Genomic DNA, 12681 nt, shown 5'->3' with positions numbered 1-12681 from the left:
AAAAAAAAATATTAATTTTTTTTTTTTTTTTTTTTAAAGTTTAAATATTATTATGATTTAATACATATTTAAAAAAAAAAAAAAAAAATTATCCAAAAATGTTAAGAACATGAACAAGAAATACAAAATTTAATTAGTACATTTACGGTATTACACTTACAGCCTTACAGGTTGCGTTACATTATCATTTGTGGTTAGTGTACCTAAGTACCAAAGACAAATTTATATAAATCTTATAAATTAATATTCAGTTTTTACTATAATGAGGAACGGTGGCGTGGTACTTATTTAAAATCATTATAATGATGCAATAAACATTGTATTTTCATTAATCATAAGTAAAACCTCATTACGGACATCGTGTAAAATATACCGGAATTATACCCATTTCCGTGAGTAACTTTATGTCAATGTCAAACACAACATTTTTTAATTGTACAAAAATAATTTCTTGAAGTGTACCCTTATAACCAACATTTTACTGCACAAACATACAAAATTAACTGACACAAGTATGTTTATACAGCTAATTGGTCTTTCGTTGTCTTGCTGTGACATGTGATTTTAACATGCATCGTGTGTATCGCTGTCAACTCGGAGTCTGGCAGTTCAGATTCGTCATAGTTGCATTATGTAATCCAGTGGGAAGACATTTTACAATTCAGAGGTGTTATTAGAACTAAATTGGATAGTTGTTTTTTTTATATGGCAACACTGAATGTCAATACACAGCCTGTTGAATTAGCGGCAACACGCATTGTAGCCATTACGATGACAACAAACATTATAATTACATGTCATTTTATAAACTCCATGTGCTTTTTTAACAATATAAATAGGCTATCCCACAATTTTCACTTCGGCAAAGGTTAAACAGTCGGGACAATTCGGCCTGTTACATTCTCAGAAGCCGAAAGTAGTCGACATTTGCCGAATGAGAAAAAAAGGCAGAGTTACTTCCCTTCTGTTATTTTGACAAAAGAGGATCGATTTTTTTTTATACTTACAAAAATGTAATTTAAAAGGAGAAACTGTCTCCCGCACAGGAGAAAGGAGATTTGATCAAATACCGGGAGACTCCCGCGGAATCCGGGAGGGTTGACAGGTCTGTTGGTATGCGAGAATAATTGTTCGTTCTCTCTCGTATTAACAGATTAACCTTTGAACAGGCACGACAGACACGGCAGACAAGTTGTGTGTAAACATTGATACAATTATACTTATATGTACATATATGTATGACTGAATAATCAATACAGATTGGCCTGGAGAGCAGCGCCTATAACTTCATCAGCTAAAGGACACATGGTGGAACCTACACCGGTAATGTGATAATTCATATCTTGATGTGGCGTGAATATACATAATTACATGTAGGACCGATATTGCGACTAATACAGGCTCCATATGTTACAAGAACATGACTAGATGACTGTCTGAAGTTATTAATATTATCTGATCTGTTATAGTGCGTTTTTATAAAAATGAATTGTATGATTACAGGGGCTGGAAGTAACCCAGTGGTAAAGTGCTCGCTTGATGCGCTGTCGGTTTAGGATCGATCCCCATCCGTGGCCCCATTGGGCTATTTCTCATTCCAGCCAGTGCTCCACAACTGGTGTAATAAAGGCTGTAGTATATACTATCCTATCTGTGGGATGGTGCATACAAAAGATCCCTTGCTGTCAATCGAAAAGAGTAGCTCATAAAGTGGTGACAGCGGGTTTCCTCTCTCAATATCTGTGTGGTCCTTAACCATATGTCTGACGCCATATAACCATAAATAAAATGTGTTGATTGTGTCATTAAATAACACATTTACTTCCTTCTTGTGCAGATTTATGATTTTGAATATGTTACTGTCATCCTGGAGATGATATAGTTTGTGCAGTATAATAATCCTGGAGACAGTCTAAGTTTACCAGTATAATAATTCTGGAGACAGTCTAGCTTGTGCAGTATAATAATCCTGGAGACAATCTATCTTGTGCAATATAATAACCCTGGAGACAGTCTAAGTTTACCAGTATAATAATTCTGGAGACAGTCTAGCTTGTGCAGTATAATAATCCTGGAGAAAGTCTAGCTTGTGCAGTATAATAATCCGGGAGAGTCTAGCTTGTGCAGTATAATAATCCTGGAGACAGTCTAGCTTGTGCAGTATAATAATCCTGGAGACAGTCTATCTTGTGCAATATAATAATCCTGGAAATGGTCTAGTTTGTACAGTATAATAATCCTGGAGACAGTCTAAGTTTACCAGTATAAAATCCTGGAAATGTCTAGTTTGTACAGTATAATAATCCTGGAGACAGTCTATGTTTACCAGCATGATAATCCTGGAGATGGTCAAGATTGTACAGTATAATTATGTTGTAATTAATCAATGTGCTCTAGTTAAACAAAACAAACTTGAATGAATGGATTGCATCTTCGTGTTTAATAACCTCGCAGCTTATTTTAAACTACCTCTATGTGAAAAAGAAAGAAACAAAGAAATGTTTTATTTAACAACGCACTCAACACAATTTATTTACGGTTATATGGCATCAAACATATGGTTAAGGACCACACAGATATTTAGATAGGAAACCCACTGTCATCACTTCATGGGCTACTCTTTTCGATTAGCAGCAAGGGATCTTTTATATGCACCATCCTACAGACAGGGTAGTACATGCCACAGCCTTTGATATGCCAGTCATGGTGCACTGGCTGGAACGAGTACCTCTGTGTGATTCATACATGGATTTATTTAGCACAAGTTACATATAGTTAAATATATTATTTTCAGTATTACAAAATATACACAGTGAAACCGGTTTAAACTGGATCATGCTGGGGACCTAATATTCGTCTGATTTAGACAGGTTCTGGTGTTCAGAGGGTCAGGTTTTAGAATTAAACAAATTCAGGACCATGAAACTTGGCTGGTTTTGACAAGGTTCCACTTCGTTCAAGGTCCAGTTTAGACCGGTTTCACTGTATATTAAAACCAATATGTCGTAATTTCATAAATTTCAATATGCCTAGACTTCCGCAATGCTTATTACCGGTGAATTGTTAGGATTACTTCCCAGTCTGGGCATCATGCTTCCAACACCATTGTTTGTATTCATTCCAAGTCTGTGGGAATCATGCTTTCAACGCAATTATTAGGATTAATTTCCCAAGTCTGGGCATTAATAACATTTCGCTTTGAAGTCAGAACAAGGAAAGCCGTTTTTTTTCGTTTGTCATGTAAAGGTTGCGGGGGGGGGGGGGGGGGGGGGGGGGGATGGGGGGGGTGGGTAATGTGTAGACATGAGCTTTCATCATTAGCTGGCACTGTGATATATGTGACACTACCTGGTCTAACAGTCTGTGCTGTGGCTTTGTTAGTTTCTCCTATTCAACATGCATCCACTTCCATGTCACAAAGTGGTGATAGCTTTAAGGGGCCGTTCTAAATTGATGAGTGTTTGTTTTTTAAAAAAAACTTGTTTCATCCGTAAGAGGGGCAGGACGTAGCCCAGTGGTAGAGCACTCGGCTGATGTGCAGTCTGTCTGGGATCGATCCCTGTCTGTGGGCCCATTGGGCTGTTTCTCGCTCCAGCCAGTGCAAAAAACTACTGGTATATCAAAGATTGTGGTATGTGCTGTCCTGTCTGTGGTATGGTGCATATAAAAGATCCATTGCTACTAATGGAAAAAAGAAGCTGCATGATTTCCTCTCTGAGACTATATGTCAAAATTACCAAAAGTATGACAGCCAATAGCCAATGGTTAATAAAGCAGTGTGCTCTAGTGGTGTCATTAAACAAAACAAACTTTAACATCCATAAGATTTCTTCTTAAGGAAAATGATGTTGTGTATTTCTGTAGTTAAACTACAGACTAATACAATGCCTGATCGTAAGAAATCTTCAATTGTTAACATTTGTTTGGCTAATCTCCCCCCCCCCCCCCCCCCCTCCTCCTGCCATCATAAAAGTATACATAAAACAAAATTCATTTTGTAAAGGATTTAAAAAATACAATCTCTTAAAGGGTATGGTTGTATTAACCCATCTCCACCACTGAATTTTCTAGTATAGACATTCTCCACTAACAAATATTCTGGTATTGACTAACTCTACCACCAAGTTTGTTGGTATTGACCTCCACCAAATATTCTGATCTTGATCACCTGCAACAACAAATATTCTGGTATTGACCATTCTAGCACCAAATATATTAGTATTGACTCATCTACCAAATGTGTTGGTAATGACCTCCATCTACAACCAAATGTGTTGGTATTGACCACCTCTACAACCACATTTGTTGGTGTTGACCTCCCTCCACTGCCAAATGTGTTGGTATTGACCCCCCTCTACTGCCAGATATGTTCGTATTGGTCCCATCTACTAGTGATTATGTTGGTATTAACACACACACACACACACACACACACCCATCACCACCGAATATGCTGTAATATGACCCCTTTCTGCCACTGAATATGATGGTATTGACCCCCACTGCCACTGATTATGACAGTATTGACCCCCACTGCCACTGAATATGACAGTATTGACCCCCACTGCCACTGAATATGATGGTATTGATCCCCACTGCCACTGATTATGACAGTATTGATCCCCACTGCCACTGATTATGACAGTATTGAACCCCACTGCCACTGAATATGATGGTATTGACCCACACTGCCACTGAATATGATGGTATTGATCCCCACTGCCACTGAATATGACAGTATTGACCCCCACTGCCACTGAATATGATGGTATTAACCCACACTGCCACTGAATATGATGGTATTGATCCCCACTGCCACTGAATATGACAGTATTGACCCCCACTGCCACTGAATATGATGGTATTAACCCACACTGCCACTGAATATGATGGTATTGACCCCCACTGCCACTGAATATGATGGTATTGACCCCCACTGCCACTGAATATGATGGTATTGACCCACACTGCCACTGAATATGATGGTATTGACCCCCACTGCCACTGAATATGATGGTATTGACCCACACTGCCACTGAATATGATGGTATTAACCCACACTGCCACTGAATATGATGGTATTGACCCACACTGCCACTGAATATGATGGTATTGATCCACTGCCACTGAATATGATGGTATTGACCCACACTGCCACTGAATATGATGGTATTGATCCCCACTGCCACTGAATATGACAGTATTGACCCCCACTGCCACTGAATATGATGGTATGGACCCCTCAACACTGTCACTGAATATGATGGTATTGACCCACACTGCCACTGAATATGATGGTATTGACCCACACTGCCACTGAATATGATGGTATTGACCCACACTGCCACTGAATATGATGGTATTAACCCACACTGCCACTGAATATGATGGTATTGACCCACACTGCCACTGAATATGATGGTATTGATCCACTGCCACTGAATATGATGGTATTGACCCACACTGCCACTGAATATGATGGTATTGACCCCCACTGCCACTGAATATGACAGTATTGACCCCCACTGCCACTGAATATGATGGTATGGACCCCTCAACACTGTCACTGAATATGATGGTATTGACCCACACTGCGACTGAATATGATGGTATTGACCCCCACTGCCACAGAACATGATGGTATTGACCCACACTGCCACTGAATATGATGGTATTCACCCCCACTGCCACTGAATATGATGGTATTGACCCACACTGCCACTGAATATGATGGTATTGACCCCCACTGCCACTGAATATGATGGTATTCACCCCCACTGCCACTGAATATGATGGTATTGACTCCCACTGCCACAGAACATGATGGTATGCTTGTGAAAATTTTAATTTTGAACAGTCCCTAAGTAATTACAGAAATAATTTATCATATATCTGAGTAATTTCACAATTACCTTGTTCAGCAGGTTGCCAAGATAAATCCATATTCCATACATACATATTGCTGCTTATACCTGCATGTATTAAAGGGACAGTCCTGTGTTTACAACCATTGTCAAATGTTTCCAACAAATAGAGCTTTTATGATGACGTAACATACAAATTAAATATATTTTCTCATTTAAAATATCCGTGTCTGTATTTACAAAGTCTTTGTTGTTGTGTTAATGCTTGTAGTAACCCAAACCGGATTTTACCTCCCAATAATTTTGTATGTATGAAAAAATATATACTAGTATCACAAATTACAGTGCTACAAACATTAGTGTACATCAACTACAGCCACATTCTCTCTCTCTCTCTCTCTCTGGGTTAGTTGTTAGTTGTTAGTTGTTAGTGAGAAAGAAGAGGCTATAGTGGTCTTACACCTACCCATTGAGTAGTTAAAACTCTTGAGTGGGAGCCGGTGCCGGGCTGCGAACCCAGTACCTACCAGTCTTATGTCCGATGGTTCATATAACCATGACACACTGATACAAGCAGATGTATGGAATCACACCACTGTCACAGCCAGTGAGTAACTTGTATCCAACAAACTGAGTTCCACTGAAAATAGTGTCTCTTTTCTTCATTTTATGTTGTTATAATCAGAACTAATTTGGCTTGATGTGCAGTCGATTTGGGATCGATCCCCATCCATGGACACAGATATTGCCCCCCACCCCTAAGAGTGTACATCCCCAAATGAAAAATGTTGATCAACATTTTTCATTTTCAAAAAAAGTGTACGCTGGTCCCTTACCCCCCCCCCCCCCCCCCCCCCCCCCCCCCCCCCCCCCGCATACAGTTTGTACGCTCATGAAAATGTTGAAAATTATGGACAGCCCCTAATGTATGTAAGACCATTACAATTACTTCTTTCTCACTACCCAGTATATAACTAAGAACAATGACTGCTGTCAGAGTACAGACAGTTCAAATATCAGTGTGTGCCCAGGGTAGCATGCTTGAACCATAATTAGATATAATCACAAAAAGGTAAGGTGTGTAAGACCATTACAATTACCTCTTTCTTACTACCCAGTATATAACTAAAAACAATGACTGCTGTCTGAGTACAGACAGTTCAAATATCAGATGTGTGTGCCCAGGATAGCATGCTTGAACCACAATTGGATATAATCACAAAAATAAATTAAAAATAAACTAATATCAATGTAAATCCAGTCCTCGTCTTGTTGTGTCCGTGGTTTCGATAAACTGATTTGCCTGGCTACTTTGTCTTAAGTAGAGAGACAGGGAAATGTCGGAAACAAGATCAAGCGAAAACATCCTCGGAGAACCCTCCATGAAGGATTGCTTGTTAAACGGAGGAAAAATCACACATTGTGTAATGGCGGCTTTCGACGTGATGCATCGATTCACGTGGAATTAAACTCTGTTTACTCTTCTTGTCTTTGGTCCTCCAGATGTGCACAGAAGTGAATACTCAATCAAACAACAATTCTTCTTCTTCTACTTCTACTTCTTCTACTTCTACTTCTACTTCTACTTCTACTTCTTCTTCTTCTTCTTCTTCTACTTCTACTTCTACTTCTACTTCTACTTCTACTTCTTCTACTTCTACTTCTACTTCTACTTCTACTTCTACTTCTACTTCTACTTCTACTTCTTCTACTTCTTCTTCTTCTTCTTCTACTTCTACTTCTACTTCTACTTCTTCTACTACTTCTACTTCTACTTCTACTTCTACTTCTTCTACTACTTCTACTTCTACTTCTACTTCTACTTCTCTACTACTTCTTCTTCTTCTTCTTCTTCTACTCTCTACTTCTACTTCTTCTACTACTACTACTACTACTACTACTACTACTACTACTACTACTACTACTACTACTACTACTACTACTACTACTACTACTACTACTACTACTACTACTTCTTCTTCTTCTTCTTCTTCTTGTTCTTTTTCTTCTTCTTCTTCTTCAATTTTTCTCTCCTTTATTTCACAATAGTTAATATATTTTTCATGCTGGAGCATAATTAAAGTTTAAAGTTTGTGTTTTGTTTCATTGCATCACTAGACCACAATGATTTGTTAATAATCACCTGTTGGATATCAAACATTCAGTCATTTTTATATATAATCTTAGAGACAGTTTGCAGCAAGGGGTTTTTGATATGCACCATCCCACAGACAGGATAGTACATACCACATGATATACCAGTCATGGTTCACTGGTTGGGACAATCACCATTGGTGGGTCCATTGAGCTATATCTCATTCCAGCCAGTGCATCATGACTTGCATATCGAAGGTTGTGGTATGTGCTGTCCTGTTTGTGGGATGGTGCATATAAAAGATCACTTGTTATTAATGGAACAGTGTAGCAGGTTTCCTCCCTAAGTCCATAAATATTATGTCAAAATAACTAAATGGTTTACATCTAATAGCCAATGATTAATAAATTAGTGTGCTCTAGTGGTGTTGTTAAACAAACCCAACTTTTAACTAGGTCAGAAGTGAATACTCATAAACTAACAGTTCTTCTTCTTCTTTCATTTTTTCTCATCTTTTTTTGACTATAGTTGATTTTTTAAAAATTAAAGTTTACAAGTTAGTTTTTATGTTTAAAGACACCACTAGAACACATTGATTTTTTATTAATCATCGGCTGTTGGATGTGAAACATTTGGTAGTTTTGACATACAGTCTTAAAGAAGAAACCCGCAAAAAAAATTTCATTAGTTACAAGGGATCTTTTATATGCACCATCCCACAGACAGGATAGCACATACCATGTTCTTTGATATACCAGTCGTGATGTACTGGCTGGAACGAGAAAAAGCCAAATGGGTCCACCGATGGGGATCGATCTTAAACTGACTAAGCATCAAGTGGGCACTCTACCCACTAGGCTACGTCCTGCCCTCATGTAGGTTGCACTATACCAATTAATTTCCGGCTGGGTCGAAGTTCGAGGTGCACCGAACTTTTGATAGAGAAGTTAACACCACAAGTCCTGTGATTGGTTATAAATGTGAATGTGTTGGTTGTAAAAAAAAATTAGTTTCATCTGGGCTAAAAATATATGCAATTTTATTTGATGTAGTACCACCGTGTCAAGTAGCCTTGTGCTTGGAACATGTATGGGGAACCTGTAAAAAAAAGTACTCAAATTTTGTGCGAAACTAGGGGTGTTGCAGAAACATCTGGTTATACCGAAAATGAGCCATGAAAGGTACCATTTTCTGCAGTTAATACTTTGAGGTAGGGGTTGTAGTACTGATATTTATGGGTCATAGTACGGTTGATATATTGCATATGGTGTTTTTAAACACAAACGTTAACATGGTCGCCTATGGGATTTGAATTGGTATAGTCTAACCTATAGCACATATTCAGTGCATAATAAAAAAGATTATGATTTTTGTGATTTAATTAAATTAAACTACACTATTTGATTAATTAGCCGTCACACGGCCATGCAAGTTCACAATGACCTTGACAATAATTACTGTGCATAGCTCTGAATGGAGTTTGAAAAAAAATTAGCACTGAGGAAAAGTTGGTTTTGGCCTATAATTCATACTATAAAGATTTGAATGTTTTTATTTACATGGTGTTTGACTTGCCATATACAACTGCTCTTAAATATGTTAATATATCTAGGCAGTCTGAACTTAGATTTTAATAGCAATTTATTTTTATATTAAAAATAACATGTGCCAATATTGGGATAATGTCTAAAACTTCTATAAACATAGTTAATGTTTCATGTATGTACTTCTGATAGCTTAACTTTTTAAAGACCTTGATTTTTATTGTCCTTCTGGCATATTTATAGGGTGCTAAGTCATATTTTAGACAAATTTGTAGTTTTAGGGGAAACAAAATTTTACTTTGAAGAAAAACTTTACCAAAGCCATAATTAAAATTTTGGTCACTATTGTGCCTTCTGTTCTTATTTATACATAACAATAAGCTTGTTAAACATATCTTTAGGTCTCCAGATCAAATCTTTTTTTTTAAATAATCACTTAGTTTGCTCCCATGAAGTGTATTTTAAGTGTATACTAGATTTAGAACCAATTTTTCCAGATTTGGTTATTTACCTTGGTGTAATTTGATGATTTATTTTATTGTTAATGCTGTATTATCCAATGTTAATAGCTAAATGATATGCTGGATTACAGATTGTAGGAATACATCCAATATACATATTGTATTGATCTGGATTAGAAAATAATGCAATAAAATAGATGTTCGGGTAATTATGTCATTTAAAAACAGGTTTTTTTAGTAATGAATCAAAAATAAATATGCGAAAGCTGCATGATAATTCCAGATATCACAAATATTTAAAACCTCCAACTACAGTAGGGTATACATAAAATATAGTCAGGAATATTGGTGGCTGCCAATGGTTTTGATGGTCCAATTTGAAAATCTGCATAGCTGATGGATTTGAAATTCCCGCACATGGTAACTTGAAGATACCCACACTCAGCATACAGGATTTCCTTCCAACAGTGATGTGCAGGACATTAAGTCATTACTTCATACAGATGCAGTCATGTTGGTTTTTCCTTCCTCAGACATTGTATTTTTTTAATACTGATATTTCTTTGATGTGCCTATTGAGGTCTTCATAATCTAGGGGTCAGCTAAGTACATGTGTTTCAATGGAATAAGTTTAAGGAGTTGAGGTACTCTGAATAGCCATGTTGTCTCTACATATATAGCTGAGCACACACACACATCTGACAGTAAATATCTTCAGGAGTATTATTTTAAAAAAAATTATTTTTTCAAATATGACATATTGCATTTGTACAAAATTGTACAAAATACATGTGCTTTGTGAGGTGTACATTAAATTAGGTTGCACTGTAGAAACAACAGTTTCGTGAGGTTGTCAGTTTATGTCAGAAGACACCAGATCCTGGTTGTCATAAAAACACATGATTCGCCACCTTTTGAAACATGTATGTTATCAGTATAGGTTGCACTATACCAATTAATTTCCAGCTGGGTCGAAGTTCGAGGTGCACCGAACTTTTGATAGAGAAGTTAACACCACAAGTCCTGTGATTGGTTATAAATGTGAGTGTGTTGGTTGTAAAAATAATTAGTTTCATCTGGGCTAAAAATGTATGCAATTTTATTTGATGTAGTACCACAGTGTCAAGTAGCCTTGTGCTTGGAACATGTATGGGGAACCTGTAAAAAAAAGTACTCAAATTTTGTGCGAAACTAGGGGTGTTGCAGAAACATCTGGTTATACCGAAAATGAGCCATGAAAGGTACCATTTTCTGCAGTTAATACTTTGAGGTAGGGGTTGTAGTACTGATATTTATGGGTCACAGTTTGGTTGATACTGTATATTGCATATAGTGTTTTTAAACACAAACGTTAACATGGTTGCCTATGGGATTTGAATTGGTATAGTCCAACCTGTAATGAGTGTCTTAGCTGAAACAGGTGGAGATAACTCTATTCCAGATGGCACAATGATCGACAGGGTCCCAGAAACCTGGTTTGTCTCTGACTGGCTTCAGGTTATAAGCGACCAACTGAGTGACTGAGTTTGTTTTAACAGTAAAGTAATATTTTAAATATCAGAATGTGTTTTGTTGCATTTTTCTTAATGTCTATCTAATTGTGAAAAGTACATACAAAAAAAATTGGGTGGCAAAGTTGAGTTTTTATGCGGCAAAGTGTACCCATGCACACGTTTTTATACAGTGTCAACACAAACACATTGAGTATTATACAAAATATATATTTATTACTTTTACTGTTAATGTCTTTTCCACGATATCTAAGTATATAAAATACTAGACCGCCCTGTGTAGAAACGTCTTGTACAGAGCCGTCATCACTATATATATTTTTTAATACTGTTATCCACAATATACATATATTTTCTTTTTTATTACGGATTTTACTGCCCCCCCCCCCCCCGCCCCCCCCCATCTCAGTACACGTGTAGACAAATGTCAACTGGTAACGACTGGTAACCGTTCACTGCAGCGTATACTATAGACCGTCCTGTGCAGAACCGTGCTGTATAGGAACATCATGTACAGAGCCGATAAGATTTTGGTCCGTTATGATGTGGTATAACAAGGAATGACAAAGCAATGAAAAAAATACAGCTATTGTCCGAGTTTGTTGGACCCTGACGAGTGACGCGCCACCGTTTTATTATCTCCCCTGTTCTGAGCTAAGATGCCCATTGAAGTTGCTGATGGGAATTATTAGGATGTGCAAAATATTTCTGCTTTTTTTTTTTGTACCATTAATACAGACATTGCTTGCTGCTTTCGTTTGAACTATATCAATCTAATGTGCTTGGTGTTGTCTTGGTATTTGTAGGTCAAATAGCATTTGATACAAAACTAAAAATGTATGTACTCTTTTTGATTAGCAGCAAGGGATCTTTTATATGCACAATCCCACAGACAGGATAGTACATACCACAGCCTTTGTTACACCAGTTGTGGAGCTCTGGCTGGGAATGAGAAATAGCCCAATCAACGGGGATCGATCCTAAACTGACCGCGCATCCAGCGAGTGCTTTACAACTGGGTTGCATCCTGCCCTTGAAAATTGATTACCATCTACTGTTTTAAAATTGCATAGAGAATCGCAACACAATACTGAACAAAGTGTTCCCTGCACTCATTTGTCTCTGCAATTGTTCATTGATTCAATAATTGATTCATTCATTCCAGTGTTTGAAATAGTGCTGTCCTGAACTCGTTTTTCCAGTCAA

At 37.4% G+C, this 12681-nt stretch overlaps 1 protein-coding gene across 1 annotated transcript in view; it reads left to right on the top strand.

Annotated features, from left to right (window-relative positions):
- Positions 1-12681, top strand: part of LOC121387855 (potassium voltage-gated channel subfamily H member 8-like) — a 246029-nt gene that overhangs the window by 174723 nt on the left and 58625 nt on the right. The gene's annotated exons all lie outside the window — the stretch shown is intronic.

This window comes from Gigantopelta aegis, chromosome 13, assembly GCF_016097555.1.
Source record: "Gigantopelta aegis isolate Gae_Host chromosome 13, Gae_host_genome, whole genome shotgun sequence".
Lineage (NCBI taxonomy): Eukaryota > Metazoa > Mollusca > Gastropoda > Neomphalida > Peltospiridae > Gigantopelta > Gigantopelta aegis.
This window is presented reverse-complemented; position numbering and strand designations above follow the sequence as displayed.